This window comes from Ranitomeya imitator, chromosome 2 (assembly GCF_032444005.1).
Source record: "Ranitomeya imitator isolate aRanImi1 chromosome 2, aRanImi1.pri, whole genome shotgun sequence".
Taxonomy (NCBI): domain Eukaryota; kingdom Metazoa; phylum Chordata; class Amphibia; order Anura; family Dendrobatidae; genus Ranitomeya; species Ranitomeya imitator.
The window spans coordinates 127,163,766-127,181,230 of NC_091283.1; the positions used below are offsets into that span (position 1 = coordinate 127,163,766).

The 17,465-nt window shown below is 44.0% G+C and overlaps 1 pseudogene; it reads left to right on the forward strand.

The window, feature by feature from the left end:
• The first annotated feature begins 6,342 nt into the window (after nt 1-6,342).
• Nucleotides 6,343-17,465, forward strand: part of LOC138666271 (homeobox protein CHOX-CAD-like) — a 109,527-nt pseudogene continuing 98,404 nt past the window's right edge.

Here is a 17,465-nt window from a genome sequence, read left to right on the forward strand (position 1 = left end):
TCAGATTCCCATGAGGCCATGGAGGTTTCTCGAGCGGGACCTAAAGGTACCGTCACACTAAGCGACGCTGCAGCGATACCGACAACGATCCGGATCGCTGCAGCGTCGCTGGAGAGCTGTCACACAGACCGCTCTCCAGCGACCAACGATCCCGAGGTCCCCGGTAACCAGGGTAAACATCGGGTTACTAAGCGCAGGGCCGCGCTTAGTAACCCGATGTTTACCCTGGTTACCATCCTAAAAGTAAAAAAAACAAACACTACATACTTACCTACAGCCGTCTGTCCTCCAGCGCTGTGCTCTGCACTCCTCCTGTACTGTCTGTGTGAGCACAGCGGCCGGAAAGCAGAGCGGTGACGTCACCGCTCTGCTTTCCGGCTGACCGACGCTCACAGCCAGTACAGGAGGAGTGCAGAGCACAGCGCTGGAGGACAGACAGCTGTAGGTAAGTATGTAGTGTTTGTTTTTTTTACTTTTAGGATGGTAACCAGGGTAAACATCGGGTTACTAAGCGCGGCCCTGCGCTTAGTTACCCGATGTTTACCCTTGTTACCAGTGAAGACATCGCTGAATCGGTGTCACACACGCCGATTCAGCGATGTCTGCGGGGAGTCCAGCGATGAAATAAAGTTCTGGACTTTCTTCCCCGACCAGCGACAGCACAGCAGGGGCCTGATCGCTGCTGCCTGTCACACTGGACGATATCGCTAGCGAGGACGCTGCAACGTCACGGATCGCTAGCGATATCGTCTAGTGTGACGGTACCTTAAGTCTCTGGCCGCTCGAGTACCCGTGGTTTGTAAAAACTGTCAACAACATGGACATTACGCCAATAAATGTCCGCGGCGGTCGGGAAACGATCGCGTCTAGTAACTATTGGGGGAGGTTCACTAGACACAGCTGCTTTCTCCTCCAAACTGTCCTTTAAAGGGACAATCCTGTTAGGCTCCTCCACTCTAACAGTCGAGCTTTGTGTGGATTCAGGAGCAGAGGGAAACTTCATGTCCTCTGCTTTTGCTTCACGCCATGCTATACCACTAGTCATGCTCGCCAAACCAGTAACGGTTAGAGTTGTGAATGGGGCGACACTCCCTCTGCAAATCACACACCAGACAGTTCCGTTCTCGCTGTCCATGTCCCCTTCCCACCAGGAAATTATTTCCCTTCTTGTCCTACCCGAGGGAATGGATGAGATTTTGCTGTGAATACCCTGGCTCCGTTTCCACTCCCCACATATTGAGTGGTCCTCAGGGAGAATATTGGGTTGGAGTAAATCTTGCATGGGCAGGTGTGTGAGTGAGTGTGTACAGGTTTCTACTACCGAGGTACCCGCAGACCTCTCATCACTTCCAAGGTATTATTGGTGTTATGCAGACGTATTCTCTAAAAAGGCTGCTGAGACCCTACCGCCTCATCGCCCTTACGACTGTCCTATTGACCTCTTGCCTGGAGCCGAACCTCCTCGGGGAAGGGTATATCCCCTCTCTCTCCCAGAGACGGAGGCTATGTCTCAATACATTCAGGAGAATTTGGCAAGAGGGTTTATAAGGAAGTTGGTGTCTCCGGCAGGGGCGGGATTCTTCTTCGTGCAGAAGAAGAACGAGGAGTTACGTCCTTGCATCGATTACAGGGGTCTCAATGCTATCACTATTAAGAACAAATACCCGTTGCCCCTGATATCGGAGCTCTTTGACAGATTAAGGGGAGCTAAAATTTTCACCAAATTAGATCTGCGGGGTGCCTACAATCTGATTCGCATCCGTGAGGGGGACGAATGGAAAACGGCTTTCAATACCAGGGATGGGCACTATGAGTACCTGGTGATGCCTTTCGGGCTCTGTAATGCCCCAGCCGTTTTTCAGGACTTTGTCAACGATATCTTGCGGGATATGCTTTCCACCTCGGTCGTAGTCTATCTGGATGATATTCTCATCTTTTCTCCAGATATTGACTCCCACCGGAGAGATATTGGCAGAGTCTTCGAACTCCTACGGGCGAATTCCTTATATGCAAAGTTGAAGAAGTGTGTGTTTGAGCAGGAGTCCTTGCCTTTCCTGGGCTATATCATCTCGGCCCAGGGATTGGCTATGGATCCTGCCAAACTACAAGCAGTGATGGACTGGCAGGAACCCCATTCTCTTAAAGCGGTGCAGCGCTTTATGGGGTTCATAAATTACTATCGCCAGTTCATTCCCCACTTCTCAACTTTGGTAGCTCCCTTGGTATCCCTCACCAAGAAGGGAGCGAATCCCAAATTGTGGTCCGAAGGGGTCTCCAAGGCCTTCACTTCTATAAAGTCCCATTTTGCTAGCGCTCCCATCTTACATCGCCCCGATGTGGATAAGCCATTCCTTATGGAGGTGGATGCCTCATCCGTTGGTGCTGGAGCAGTCCTCTATCAAAAGGATGCTCAGGGTCGGAAGCATCCCTGCTTCTTCTTCTCAAAGACCTTCACACCAGCAGAGAGAAATTACTCCATCGGGGATAGGGAGTTGCTGGCGATGAAGTTGGCCTTTTCGGAGTGGAGACACCTCTTGGAGGGAGCTCGGTTCCCATTCCAAGTTTTCACGGATCACAAGAATTTGGTCTATTTACAAACAGCCCAGCGGCTGAATTCTCGTCAGGCCAGATGGTCCTTGTTTTTCTCCCGGTTCCACTTTACCCTACATTATCTCGCCAGGGAGAAGAACATTCGTGCTGACGCTCTCTCTCACTCCTTTGTGTCAGCTGAGGAGGAGGAGGACGAGCCTCGGCTCATTGTCCCTACGGAGAGTCTGAGAACCGTAGCTCCGCTTTCGCTAGAGTCTGTGCCCCCGGGCAAGACTTTTGTTCCCATCAATTTGTGACCGGAGGTTCTCTCTTGGGCTCATTCGTCCAGAGTGGGTGGACACTTTGGGGCAAAGAGGACATCTGAGTTACTGGCGAGAAAGTACTGGTGGCCACATATGGTTCGTGACGTCGGAGACTACGTTCGGGCATGTGTCTTTTGTGCCAAGAATAAGTCTACCCATCAACGGCCAGCTGGTTTGTTATACCCTCTGCCGGTGGCAGACAGGCCCTGGGAGATGGTCGGGATGGATTTTGTAGTGGGTCTGCCCAAGTCTCGTGGCTGTACCATTATTTGGGTAATCACCGACCATTTTTCTAAAATGGTGCATTTGGTGCCGCTTCCCCGGTTACCTTCTGCACGGGCTTTGGCAGCGTTGTTTGTTAAACACATCTTTCGTCTTCACGGTATGCCAGACAAGATTGTCAGTGACCGAGGTCCCCAGTTTGCGTCTCGGTTCTGGAGAGAGCTTTGTCGTCTTCTCAGTATCGAGTTGAATCTCTCTTCGGCTTATCATCCTGAGACGAATGGGTTGGTAGAGAGAGCCAACCAGACCTTGGTCACATATCTGCAACATTTTGTCTCTGCTAAGCAGGATGACTGGGCATCTTTGCTACCGTGGGCGGAGTTTGCTCTTAACAACGCTGTCGCTGATTCCACTGGACAGACTCCATTCCTCCTTAACTATGGTCAGCATCCGCGGGTACCTGTGCCCATGCCCGTGTCTTCCACTGATTCCAGGGTGGCAGACTGGGCTGTGGAGGCACGGGACATTTGGGATCGCACTCAGGATGCCATTCAGGCTTCCAAGGAGAGAATGAGGTCCTCCGCCGATGCACATCGGCGCCCCGCTCCAACCTTTGCTCCTGGCAATTTGGTGTGGCTCTCCGCCCGTAACATCAGGTTGCGAGTTGAGTCTACCAAGTTTGCGCCTCGCTACTTGGGTCCTTTCAAGGTCCTCGAACAGGTTAATCCTGTGTTTTACCGTCTGGCCCTTCCTCCACGCCTTGGTATCACTGACACCTTTCATGTGTCCCTCCTTAAGCCCGTCTACATGTCCCGGTTTTCTGAGTCTTCTACTGGGACGTCGGGTTCGTCTACGGATGATTATGAGGTGAACGCTATCTTGGGCTTCAAGGTGGTTCGTGGCAAAAAATTTTATTTGGTGGACTGGAGGGGTTGCGGCCCTGAGGATAGATCCTGGGAGCCTGTTGAGCACATCCGGGCTCCGCAGCTCATTGCTGCCTTTGAACATAGCGAGGCCCAGGGAGGGGGGGGGCCCTAGGAGGGGGGTAATGTTAGGGGTCGAGTTCCCGCTTCTGCACAGGGGGAATCTCGAGCCACCTCCGCTGCGGTCTCCCATTCCTATCCAGCCGCAGTGGAGTCTGCTCAGCAAAGACGTTGGTCCCAGCGTCTTGCTCATTCTCACTCTGTTCTGAGAGTTACGGCTGCTTCTCTAGTCTCTGCCATTAAAGCCAGTACTGGTCAGCAGCGAGCGGACGTCTCTGGGACTAAGTCCTTGTCTGCACATACTGAGCATGCCCAGGGTAAGATCTCCCATTGGAGATCGAGGGTCATGTGCTCAGGCTCTGCGGCACATTCCATTGGTCCTCTTGGCAGGTCTTGGAAGGGCAAAAGTTCTGTGGCCACTTCCTGTGCTGCAACTATATAAACTGCGCATGACCGCACGGCCATGCGCTAGTATTGTCTTATATTGATATATGTGTGTGTGTAGATGAATGTATGTCGATGGATGAAAGCTCCTAAGTATCCCTCCCTAGAGTTGTCTGCTCGCAGATGTTGGTAGCTATCTAGCGCCCGACTAATCATCTGCACGATACACACATTACAGCGTCCTCTTGCTGTGTCCGCCTGTATGGCGCCGTGCGCTTGCCTAGCGCTTTCCATACCCAAGCCTGTGTGGTTGGTGGTGTCCGTCAGTGCGGCATTGCTCGCACTCCTGTGCATTTATATATTTATATTTAGTTTCCTTACACACCCAGTTGCGGTGTAGTGCCAGCGAGGTTCTAATCGGACTTCAATCCCAGTTGGGGTTAAGTACGCTGACTACTCGCTCGCGCTTTAGGTGCGGTACCGCGGTCCTGTGACGCAACAGGATTGCTCCCTTCACGCTGGGTGAGGTTGAACCCACGTGTATATACTTTAGTGTACCGCCATATAGTCTGCAATTTACTAGCAGCAGGTTTTCACCTGCACGGTGGACCCCGGACTGCGAACGCATCTATATCACCTTTCTTGGTGCGTTCCGCCAGTCCTAACACTGTATTAGAGTATATTTTCTGTGGCAGAAAGTGGCTTGAAGAGATATAACGAAACAAAAAAAAAAGGGACTGTCCTACAATTACTATCTCCCTGCAGTAATCTCAGCAAAGTATGGCAGGCAGCCATTTTGCTGCACAAAAAAGTCAAAAGTGTGGACAAACAAACAAGATAGCTGTGCCGAAAGGAAGGAGCAACAGGATTTGTGCTTTGAAAAAAGCAGTTGGTTTGCACAGCGGTGTACAAACAGCAATGCAGCTATCAGGGAGCCTTCTAGGGCAGCCCAATGAGCTACAGCGCTGAGGGAAAAAAATGTAGCCTCCACTGTCCCTGCAAACAAAAGGTGGTGTTGGACAGTGGAAATCGCTACAGCACAAGTGGTTTGGGGGTTAATGTACCTTGCCTAAGGCCGGCGTCACATTCGGCGTAAGACAATACGGTCCGTATATTACGGCCGTAATACGCAGAATAGTCCCCAAAATAGTGGTCCGTAGCTCCTCCGTAGGCAGGGTGTGTCAGCGTATTTTGCGCATGGCATCCTCCGTATGTAATCCGTATGGCATCCGTACTGCGTGTTTTTCTCACAGGCTTGCAAAACCAACATACGGATATACAAGGGATCCATGTGTAAAAAAAAAACATAAAAACATATATACTGTCTATATATATATATATATATATATATATATATATATATGTCAGTAGACACATATGTATATATATTAATATTTCATACAGTGCGAGGTAGCTTTAAAGCCGGTAATTCAATTGCCGGCTTTTGCTATCTCCTTCCTAAACCCGACATGATATGAGACATGGTTTACATACAGTAAACCATCTCATATCCCCATTTTTCTTGCATATTCCACACTACTAATGTTAGTAGTGTGTATATGCAAAATTTGGCCGTTCTAGCTATTAAATTAAAGGGTTAAATGGCGGAAAAAATTGGCGTGGGCTCCCGCGCAATTTTCTCCGCCAGAGTAGTAAAGCCAGTGACTGAGGGCAGATATTAATAGCCTGGAGAGGGTCCATGGTTATTGCCCCCCCCCCCCCCCCGGCTAAAAACATCTGCCCCCAGCCACCCCAGAAAAGGCATATCTGGAAGATGCGCCTATTCTGGCACTTGGCCACTCTCTTCCCATCCCCGTGTAGCGGTGGGATATGGGGTAATGAAGGGTTAATGCCACCTTGCTATTGTAAGGTGACATTAAGCCAAATTAATAATACGCATCATGTGCACAAAAATTGCAGAATGCATTTTAAATGATGGGATGCATATGTCTGCAGTTTATCACCTGAACGTGTCCACATACCCTCACACTCCAAACTCCATTATGGTGAAGACAAAAGAGCTGTCGAAGGACACCAGAAACAATATTGTAGCCCTGCACCAGGGTGAGAAGCCTGAATTTGCAATAGGCAAGCAGCTTGGTATGATTAAATCTACTGTGGGAGCAATAATGAGAAAATGGAAGACATACAAGACCAGTGATAATCTCCCTCGATCTGGGGCTCCACGCAAGATTTCACCCCGTGGGGTCAAAATGATCACAAGAATGGTGAGCAAAAATCCCAGAGCCACACGGGGGACCTAGTGAATGACCTGCATAGAGGTGGGACCACCGTAACAAAGGCTACCATCAGTAACACACTACGCTGCCAGGGACTCAGATCCTGCAGTGCCAGACATGTCCCCCTGCTTAAGCCAGTACATTTCTGGGCCCATATGATGTTTGCTCGAGAGCATTTAGATTATCCAGAAGAGTATTGGAAGAATGTCATATGGTTTGATGAAATCAAAGTAGAACTGTTTAGTAGAAACAAGCTCATCATGTTTGGAGGAGACAGAGACAGAGTTGAACCCAAAGAACACCATACCTACTATAAAGCATAGGGGTGGCAACATCATGCTTTGGGGCTGTTTCTCTACAACGGGACCAGGACGACTGATCCATGTACATGAAAGAATGAATGGGGCCATGTATTGGGAGATTTTGAGTGAAAACCTCCTTCCAGCAGAAATGGCATTGAAGATGAAACGTGGATGGGTCTTTCAGCATAATAATCATCCAAAGCACACTGCCAGGGCAATGAAGGAGTAAGAAGCATATGAAGGTCCGGGAGTGGCCTAGCCAGTCTCCAGATCTCAACCCCATAGATAACCTTTGGAGGGAGTTGAAAGTCCTTGTTGCCCAGCAACAGGCCCAAGACATCACTGCTCTAGAGGAGATGTGCATGGAGGCATTGGCCAACATACCACCAACAGTGTGTGCCAACCTTGTGAAGACTTACAGAAAACGTTTGACCTCTGTCATTGCCAACAAAGGATATATAACAAAATATTGAGATGAACTTTTGTTAATGACCAAATAATTATTTTACACCGTAATTTGCAAAATAAATCTTGCCAAATCAGACAAGGTGATTTACTAGATTTGATTTCTCATTTTGATTCTCATAGTTGTGGTCTACCTATGATGTCAATTGCATCTCTCATATTTTTAAGTGTGAGAACTTGCACAACTAATATATATATAGGCTACATGTGATCAATTTGTCAGAAGTCAAATTAAGTGATCAACAGATAGAGGTTTAACCTTCTCTCCTGCTTCTCCTTTTCACTTCTTCTCAGCTGTAAAAGATCTCCATTTATTTGCACGCAAAATAATCCTAAAGAAACTCCATGACAAACCCAAGATGGGTGAACATTGGAACGAGAGGGAATTGGAAGCAATAGCAATCTTGGAAGAACTGGTAATGAACAGGAAATACCAACCACTACTAGTAAGTTCTTACCCCCTACCCCCAAAAGATTCCCTCCTCTTAATTTGTACCCGAATGTGGAATTGTTCGTTAAATTGTTAACCAACGAGTTTGAAGAAATACCTAAAGGGATAAAACATTATAATTCTGTAGTCTATTTTTGGACCTGTATCTCCATTGGAATAGGATTTTAGATTACGGTATGTATTGCAAATAACATTGATTCATTTTTTAATACTTGGCAGTGACTTCCCTTTCTTGTAGGATTATATATTATTGGAAGTGCCATTTTCTAGGCCTATGGTAATTTTTTTATTATTCATAGTTTTGGCAATATGTGGCTTTATATGAAATGTTATGCCTGCAACTCATCTTTCCTTGTCAAATGTATGCTGGATGATCAAAATTAACAATCAGAAATCTACATAAGAATTACTCAAGATTTTGGTCCTAGTTTCTCCATTAAGATGAGCCGTCAATAGGTTCACTAACAAAAAGCATCCAAAATAGAGGTACACTGGGACTGACAGGTAGCCCCTGATACTTTAGAGACTACTAGATTTAATGCCAGAAAGGCATGATAAGAAAATTTCACACCAATATTTTAATTGTAGAAAGTAGCTCAGGCCTTGGACTCTGCTTTCACATTACGTTCTTGCCCACGTTCAGTAGTCGAGTTGGTGCTTGCGCCCGAACCCCATACAAAATGCAATGTGAATGCACTCTAAGCCCCAGTGTAAGAAAACTTACCTGATCCTGAAGGTAACCCTACTTCACGCCATGCAAGCGCTAAATTTAGAACCCTCTAGGAACATCCAAATGCCAGACCAGCTCCCCTCTAAGGAAACGTCAGACGAAAGTCAGACTCTTGTCTTGTGTGTAGATCTTGAAGAACCACCAGACATCCAAGATGTGTGTTGCATGCACGCCACTCAGTATATGAAGGCAATAGAAACTAACACAAGTTATTTGGAATTCTGGGGAAATCTTAGTAAGGGCGACCATTAATTAAAATCCTTCCCAGTAGCAGTGAGGTAACAGCTTACAGGCACACAGCTATGAAACGGTTCTGAGCTGAAGTTGATCACAAGGGTTTTATTCAAATTTCTTTCCATCACACAAAATCACTTACAGTGTCTTAACCTATGGCAGCACTGTACCTTTATCATGCAGTGAGGTGGAGGAGAGGGAGATGAGTCCAGTGCTGTAGCTCTCTCACTTCTATCTTGAGGTAATAAAGATGCTCCTGGCTGTCCTGACTGCTTCTATGATTACAGCAATCGCTTCCCTGGAAGAATTGGTCTATACAGCTTATCTGAGTTCAGTCTGACAGTAAGCTCTCTATAACTTTGCTTTCTCTGGGAGTTGCTGGGCACAATAACAACTTTCCCAGTATCCCCTGGGGCTGAGCCAACTACTCAATGTCTCCAATAACCATTTAACCCCTCTACTTGCTGGATGATTCAAAATCAACAGTGCAGCTTCTACCTGTCACATGTGCCTAAAGACTCATTTGAGGAAAACAAAATGTTCTATCTAGAAGATCTAGAGTAACAATAATACATGGAGATTCTGTGATGTCAAGGGCTAACATCCAGTAGAGCATCAGTGGCCATGTCACGAAGAGAGAATGAAGATGATAAGCATATATGATTATAGGAGTGGATCCCATGGGAAAAGACTGATGGTAGATAAAGAACAGGTAACCACTCAAAATGGAGAACTTGGGATACTCCACTTGCACATTGAGGATCAGGGAAAGCTACAGCAACACTTCATTTACAGTCACCACTGAATGAATGGAGGTATAACTGGGGAAAGAGGGACCTGTGCGGGCACCTCTGTAGTCAGTGAAGGATGAGGAATAGTGGGTTCAGCAAATAATAGCAACTGCTTTAAACATCAATGAAAAACACAAGAGCTCAGTGCACTATTAAATGGAAGAACTGACAGAGAAGACTAAGCTAGGGGCTACTAGTTCCACATCCCCTGCTGCAGCTGTGGCCATTTATACAAAGAAAGGAGAAGCAGTAAGCACTCTGCAACCCTGACTGTGTTGCCTTTATTAAAATGAAGAATGACAGGGGCTGAAGTGAGCCAGGGTTTGAGATGCTTTGCAGTCCACCGGCCTTCAGCCAGGTCACCCCTCCCATTAAGACTGCAGCTGTAATGTGTTGAGCATGTCCTCATGTGTGGAGCATGCCCTCATTGACTATCCTGAATATTTCTGGAGATAAGGGGGTCTTAAAAAATAGCTGTCACTGAAGAGGTGGTAGCACAATGGCTATTGGCTCACGTCCTAAGAGACTATAATACATTATTTAATTGTATCTGTGGGCACTGGAATATGTAGAAGAAAGTTATGTGTGAATGGCCAATTAATGGCAATTTATAAATAACTCTTTTCTCCAGGATGGAAAATAAAACTGGGATCACTTCTTCTATAGTATTATTATTATTTATTATTATAGCGCCATTTTTTCCATGGCGCTTTACATGTGAGGAGGGGTGTGCATAATAAAAACAAGTACAATAATCTTAAACAATACAAGTCATAACTGGTACAGGAGGAGAGAGGACCCTGCCCGCGAGGGCTCACAATCTACAAGGGATGGGTGAGGATACAGTAGGTGAGGGTAGAGCTGGTCGTGTAGTGGTTTAGTCATAATTGTGTTCGCATAATCCGTAAGCGCCACTTATTTCTCTTTATATTGCATTATATATTTCATAATACATTTGCTTCTACATTATATGTGTAGAGAGAATTCCAAAAACTTCAAATGAGAAAATTACAAAAAAATGTTAATACACATTTATATTATTAATATAAAATATTAATAATTAATTTTTTCAAGGAGATGACATAGGCAGAGATATGAAGCAGATGAGTTTTGATCAGACAGATGATGTTCACCTCAAAGTTAACGAAGACCCCCGGACATTTTTTTAAACAATGAAAAACATAAGAGATTCCTTATAAATTGCCGTTGAGAAGACGTCCCACTCAGTTTCTAATATGCTTTGCGTAGAGATCAACTCATCTTCATTTGAGTTTGTATCATTTATCATCTGACAGAGAACTTCACAGAAATTAATGTAATATGGGGTTTATAAAGTGGGGTTGATTCATTCCAACACTAAGGAAATTCATTACTCCAGCATATCTTGTAGCCAAGGAGGAGGTGACATTAATCATAGCGTTGCCAAGAGAGGTGTAGAGAAATTTCTAACTCATCAGTTTATCTACAATAGGTTTTCAAAAAGATTCATTATTCTAGGTTTAAAAGTTTAACATTTCCATCAATTGTAGAGAATGATGACAGGAGGGAGGCGCGACATCTTCATCTGCCAAATGCCAGATGGAACATTTACCACTTAAAAAATTTAGGCTTAACTCCTTATCACCGCAGCCAGTTTTGAACTTTATAATTCACTTTTGTTTTCTTCTCCCGATTCGTAAGAACCATAACTTTCTTTATTTCTCTGATTTAGCGATATGAGGCTACATCTACGGAACAAGTTATGTTTTTAATTGCACCATTTTGGGGTATTTATAATTTGCTATTCATTTTAGTTAAACTGTTATTTTATTTTTTTTAGAGGAGGGTGGGTCAATGAAAATGAATACCAATTCCAAATTTTGTTTCCTTGTTTATTGCATTCAGCATGTGGTATAAATAAAATCTTAACTTTTCTCTGCAGGTCAATTCGATTATGATGATACCAAATTTATAAAGTTTTTCACTACTGTCTTATTAATACTACAAAATAAATATAATTCTTTAACCCCTTTCTGACCTCGGACGGGATAGTACATCCGAGGTCAGAACCCCCTCACTGCCGGAGCCCACATCAAAGCCGGGACATGTCAGCTGTTTTGAACAGCTGACATGTGCCCGCAATAGCGACTGGTGGAATCGCGATCCACTCGCCGCTATTAACTAGTTAAATGCCACTGTCAAACGTAACACATAGAACAGTCCCAACAAAATACCCAAGATGGTGCACATTACAGAGTCTCACCCTTCTGCTGACTCACAAGGATAAGAGAGCGGTGAATTCAGAGCTTCCAGGGCCGATTACCCCATCTGTGGCACGTATTGCTGCTCAGCTGCATTAGTTGCATTGTACTAAATGACGTTGAACTGTAATATCACACACAACCTGTGACATTGTTTTTTGAAAGAAGCAGCCATGTTTTGTAGTCTTGGACAACCCCTTTAAGAGAAGCATTACAACATACATTAGTAAATTCTGCAATATAACATATCCTAGCCAAAGTCTAGCGTTAATTAAAATGTTTGTAAAATTCATCAAAATTACTAAATAAATATTACAGATTAACAGAAGCCACCAGAAACCTGACAATGGGACCTAAATGAATTTACATGTGAGTGTTGGGATTTACAGCACAACGCGTAGAACCTTTCAGGGGTCACTTGTGTTTGAACACAAGGCGTATCACAGTCAGACTACTATTGCTGCTCTAATTGTTCTTGACGTGATTCAGCTGTGTGTCATGTCGTATTAAATGTGTTTTTCTGCTTCTTTTCATTGGAAATGAAGCCGGGCATGGCTCATCAGAACTGAGGCTCGGAAAACACTTCAAGAATCTTAACTCTATTCATTCTGCAAAAGTTTCATACAAAGTAGACAAAATAAATGGTAAATTCTGGGCAATCAATAGGAATGCAGCAAAGTTCTACACATCGGTAGTGAATAAGTACTTGTAGTTGGTAAAAACCTCTAGACTGAGGTTCAATGTTGGAGCAATGGAGACAAATAACTTGAGGCTATGATTCAGAATACATGAAGCCCGATGGATTCAGCCTGAACAAAAATCTCTACGTAACCAAAGCATGTCCTCAAGATGTTCTTCTCATTGTTTTTTAAGTATTAAACCACACAACCATAAAGGGGAAACAAAAGGAGTAACCCTGACTATGGCAAGAGGCTTCTGATTAATACTTAATGGGTCATATTGTTTGTTGTTTTTTTTTCAATCCTATGCTTTAGACAACGACTGCACAACAACGATTTTCATGAGGCCAGATGCAACATCTGCTCTTTGCATCTCTGCCTCCTTTATGCCATGACCAATGCCAATGCATTGTCACCACCACATGGACAGCAACACGCTGATGGCATGATAGAGAAATATGTGTGTGGTGATACAATCAGATACAACTGGAGGACTAGCATCAGTATAAACTTAGACTTAAGGTACCTTCACACTGACCAACTTCACAACGATATCGCTAGCGATCCGTGACGTTGCAGCGTCCTGGATATCGATATCATTGTGTTTGACACGCAGCAGCTGTGACAAAGACCGTATGGTCGAAACGCGTAGCTTTCTTCACTTGTGACATGGCATTGTCCCAGGAGTGTGTCTTCTACTATTTTATATGATGGATTAAAGTTTTACATTTTATCAAGAAGCTGGAACATTTTTCTCTTTTACTTATATCTTTGGATAACTGGTATAGCAGCCTGTATAGGTGAAAATACATTGGTGGTTCAGTGCATGTGCCGAGTGGTGATTCGGGGTGCGGGTCTGGTGGGTTCTTACCTGCTGGGTGATGCTGCAGACGCGGTGTCCACCGCTTATCTGGCGTCCCATGTGAAACCGCTCGTATTTGAGCGCTAATAAGCGGCAGGAAGGGGGCAGGTCGCACCAACCAGAAGTGGGCGGGTCTCGGTGCAGTACTGAGGTACTTTTTCTCCTCATCCTCTCGTCATCTGAGAGAGTCACAGCACATTATGCTGACACTTTCATCAAACTGTGGTCAGAGTGTGATCACAGTGTCATCTCAGTGTCATTTGCATAAGTGATCCAATTTTCTTGGATGACAATAAATATTTTCATCTGTACCTGCACTAAGGATACATTTCCACTGGACCATAATAGGGAGCAAGACTGATTATCAGGAACCAGTCCAAGGTCCATGGAAAGCTTGTTTCTTGATTATCGGCCAGTGTAAACAGGCTAAAAATCAACCAAAAAATGATCAAAATGATTGTTAATCGAAGAAAATTATTTTAATGTTTTTTTAAAGAATCATCGTACTTGGCAGCACATTATGCTGGGTAACAGAACATGTGCTGGGGAGAACAATAATATTGTATGTGAATAGAACAATTGTATCAACAATCGCTCTGTGTGCATAAAAATACAGTCGGACTGTCTAAACAGCCTATTAATCAACTACTGATCAGCTTAGACACAGCCAATTGGTCATTTAACAGCCACTGTTGATCAGTGTAAATCCACCCTAAGGTGATCTATACAACTTTCTGATTATAATGTAAAATGTAATAAAGAAATGTCAGTATGAATAACTTGTGATTAGTGAGCACAAGAATGCTCGGACGCTTGTTTCGAGTGACAATTATAATATGAGTCTATGGGAAATCCGAGCATTTTTCTGCCAGACCCTACCAAGAGGGATGGGGGGCATGTTGAAATGGATGGAAAAAGTTCTAAATGGAAGGAGAAGGCATAGGGAAGACCCCTTGAAGCATCTCTGACTCCCAGATCGCTGCTGAGAACAATAGTGTCACACTTTTACTCCACTTTAAGGACTGACAAAAAACATTCAAAATCGACAAGAAATTTGAAGATACAGGGAAAAAAACTGTTAAGAAACATTCTTTCCTGTATAATAACTTGTATATAAGGCAAAATGTTAAAAAAAATTTAAATAAACCAAAATTTAATTTTTTATAAATGTTTAATTTATTTTTAAATTAACATTTCAGTGTAATTTATGAAGGAAGCCAGAACAGCCAAAAATTAGATTGAAGAGAGACTCAGATACTTCCTGTATTAGACATATAGGAGGGCCTCATACACATTATGTTCAAATTGTCATGTAGTGGTACTACTAAGCTCATTAAGGTTATGAACTTAAGTACAAAGCCTGCCAAAAATTGCAAGCAGTGACATCCATACACCCTTGAAGGCACCAACCCGAGTGACTCATTGAAATATTGTGAACAAAGTGTAGTTGTGGTACTCTTACACTCATAAAAGCTCTGCGCACAGTGCAAGGGAAGAAAAAATTATGAGGGTCATCCATACACCCTTGAAGGCACCAAATGGAGGACCTCATAAAAAATTAAGTGTAGTTGTGGCACTTCTACATTTTAAAGGCTTTGCACACAGCAGAAAGCAAGAAAAAATATAAGGCAGGTCATCCCCACAACCTTGAAGGCAACAACTAATGGCCTCATTCAAATATTTTGAAAGCGTAGTTGATGTACCCCTGCTCTCATAAAGACTTTGCACAAAGTACAAAGTCAAGAAAAAATTATAAGGAGTGTCATCCATAGATTCTTTAAGGCAACAACTAGTGGGCCTCATTGATATATTTTGAAAGTATAGTTGATATACTCATATATTCACAAAGTCAGGAAAAAATTATAAGGAGGGTCATCCAGTCATCCATAGACCCTTGAAGGCAACAATTGGCGGGCCTCATAAAAATATTTTGAAAGTTTGGTTTATGTACTCCAACACTCATAAAGGCTTTGCACAAAGTTCAAAGCCAGGAAAAAATGTAAGGAGGGTCATCCAGTCATCCATAGACCCTTGAAGTCAACAACTTGCTGGCCTCATTCAAATATTTTGAAAATGTTTGCACTTCTACACTCAGGAGAAAATAATAAGGAGGGTAATACAGTAATCCTATTCAGGTGTCCTTTTCTTCTTGGACTTCCTAGGGAGACTGCTGGGACTGCCTCCACCTAGTTCCTGGAGCCCGATTCCAAGGTGCCTAGGCTGAAAGTGACCCAACTTTGGGTAGTGCCAGAGTTCCTGATGTGTAGAAATGGGCAACAGCCCCCTGTGTCAACTGCTCCATCGCCTGCTCCTGAATAGGAGGTGGGAAACACCAAGGACAGTCTGATCTCTCAGGGGTGGTAGCCCCGTCTCAAGCCACCTTAACCTCTTCATGACCCAGCCTATTTTGACCTTAATGACCTGGCCGTTTTTTGTAATTCTGACCAGTGTCCCTTTATGAGGTAATAACTCAGGAACTCTTCAACGGATCCTAACGGTTCTGAGATTGTTTTTTCGTGACATATTGTGCTTCATGTTAATGGTAAATTTAGGTCAATAATTTTTGCACTTATTGTGAAAAAAATGGAAATTTGGCTAAAATTTTGAAAATTTTGCAATTTTCAAATTTTGAATTTTTATTCTGTTAAACCAGAGAGTTATGTGACACAAAATAGTAAATAAATAACACTTCCCACATGTCTACTTTACATCAGCACAATTTTGGAAACAAAATTTTTTTTTGCTAGGAAGTTATAAGGGTTAAAATTTGACCAGCGATTTCTCATTTTTACAACTAAATTTACAAAACCATTTTTTTTAGGGACCACCTCAGATTTGAAGTCAGTTTGAGGGGTCTATATGGCTGAAAATACCCAAAAGTGACATCATTCTAAAAACTGCACCCCTCAAGGTAGTCAAAACCACATTCAAGAAGTTTATTAACCCTTCAGGTACTTCACAGCAGCAGAAGCATCATGGAAGGAAAAAATGAACATTTAACTTTTTAGTCGCAAAAATGATGTTTTAGCAACAATTTTTTTTATTTTCCCAAGGGTAAAAAGAGAAACTGGACCCCAAACGTTATTGTACAATTTGTCCTGAGTACGCCGAAACCTCATATGTGGGGGGGAACCACTGTCTGGGCACACGACAGGGCTCTGAAGGGAAGGAGCGCCATTTGACTTTTTCAATGAAAAATTGGCTCCAATCTTTAGCGGACACCATGTCGCTATTGGAGAGCCCCTGTGTGCCTAAACATTGGAGCTTCCCCACAAGTGACCCCATTTTGGAAACTAGACCCCCCAAGGAGCTTATCTAGATGCATAGTGAGCACTTAGAACCCCCAGGTGAGCCAGGACGAGAGCTGAAGAAATGCAAGTGGGCCTTCTAGCCCTAAGTTACTGACGGTTGGCATCCCAGGGGAGGTTTTTATGTACGACCGGCAGCAAGAGCTGACAGCTAGAACCAGGGTCACTTTCCTAAAAATGGAGAGGGCAACATTACTGGTATGTGGTGGGTGTGATCCGAGAAGGAAGGGAGCAGGATACACCCTTCTTGAGGAATGAATGGGCCTGGAAGACATACCTCGAGATGGGGCTACTACTACCCTCAAGAGATTGGACTGTCAATGGGTTGCCCACCTCCAATGCGAGAGCAGACGATGGTGCAGGTGTCACAGGGGGCTGTTGCCCATTTCTACATGTCGGGGGCTCTGGCACTACCCAAAGCTAGGTCGCTTACAGTTTTATTGTCCTTAAATGGAGTAAAAGTGTGAAACCATTGTTCCCAGCAGTGATCTGGGAGTCAGAATAGCTTCCACGGGTCTTCCCCATGGTGTTCTCTTTCAATTCAGTGCTTTTTCAATCCATTTTTTTATTTTCACTGTCGCCCAGACCTTCTTATAGGGTCTGCTGGAAAAATGCTCGGATTTCCCGTTGACTCCCATTATTCTCGTTACTTGAAATGAGCATCCAAGCATTAGAAATTGCTCAGTTCGAGTAACGAGCTTCAGAGCATTTTAGTGCTTTT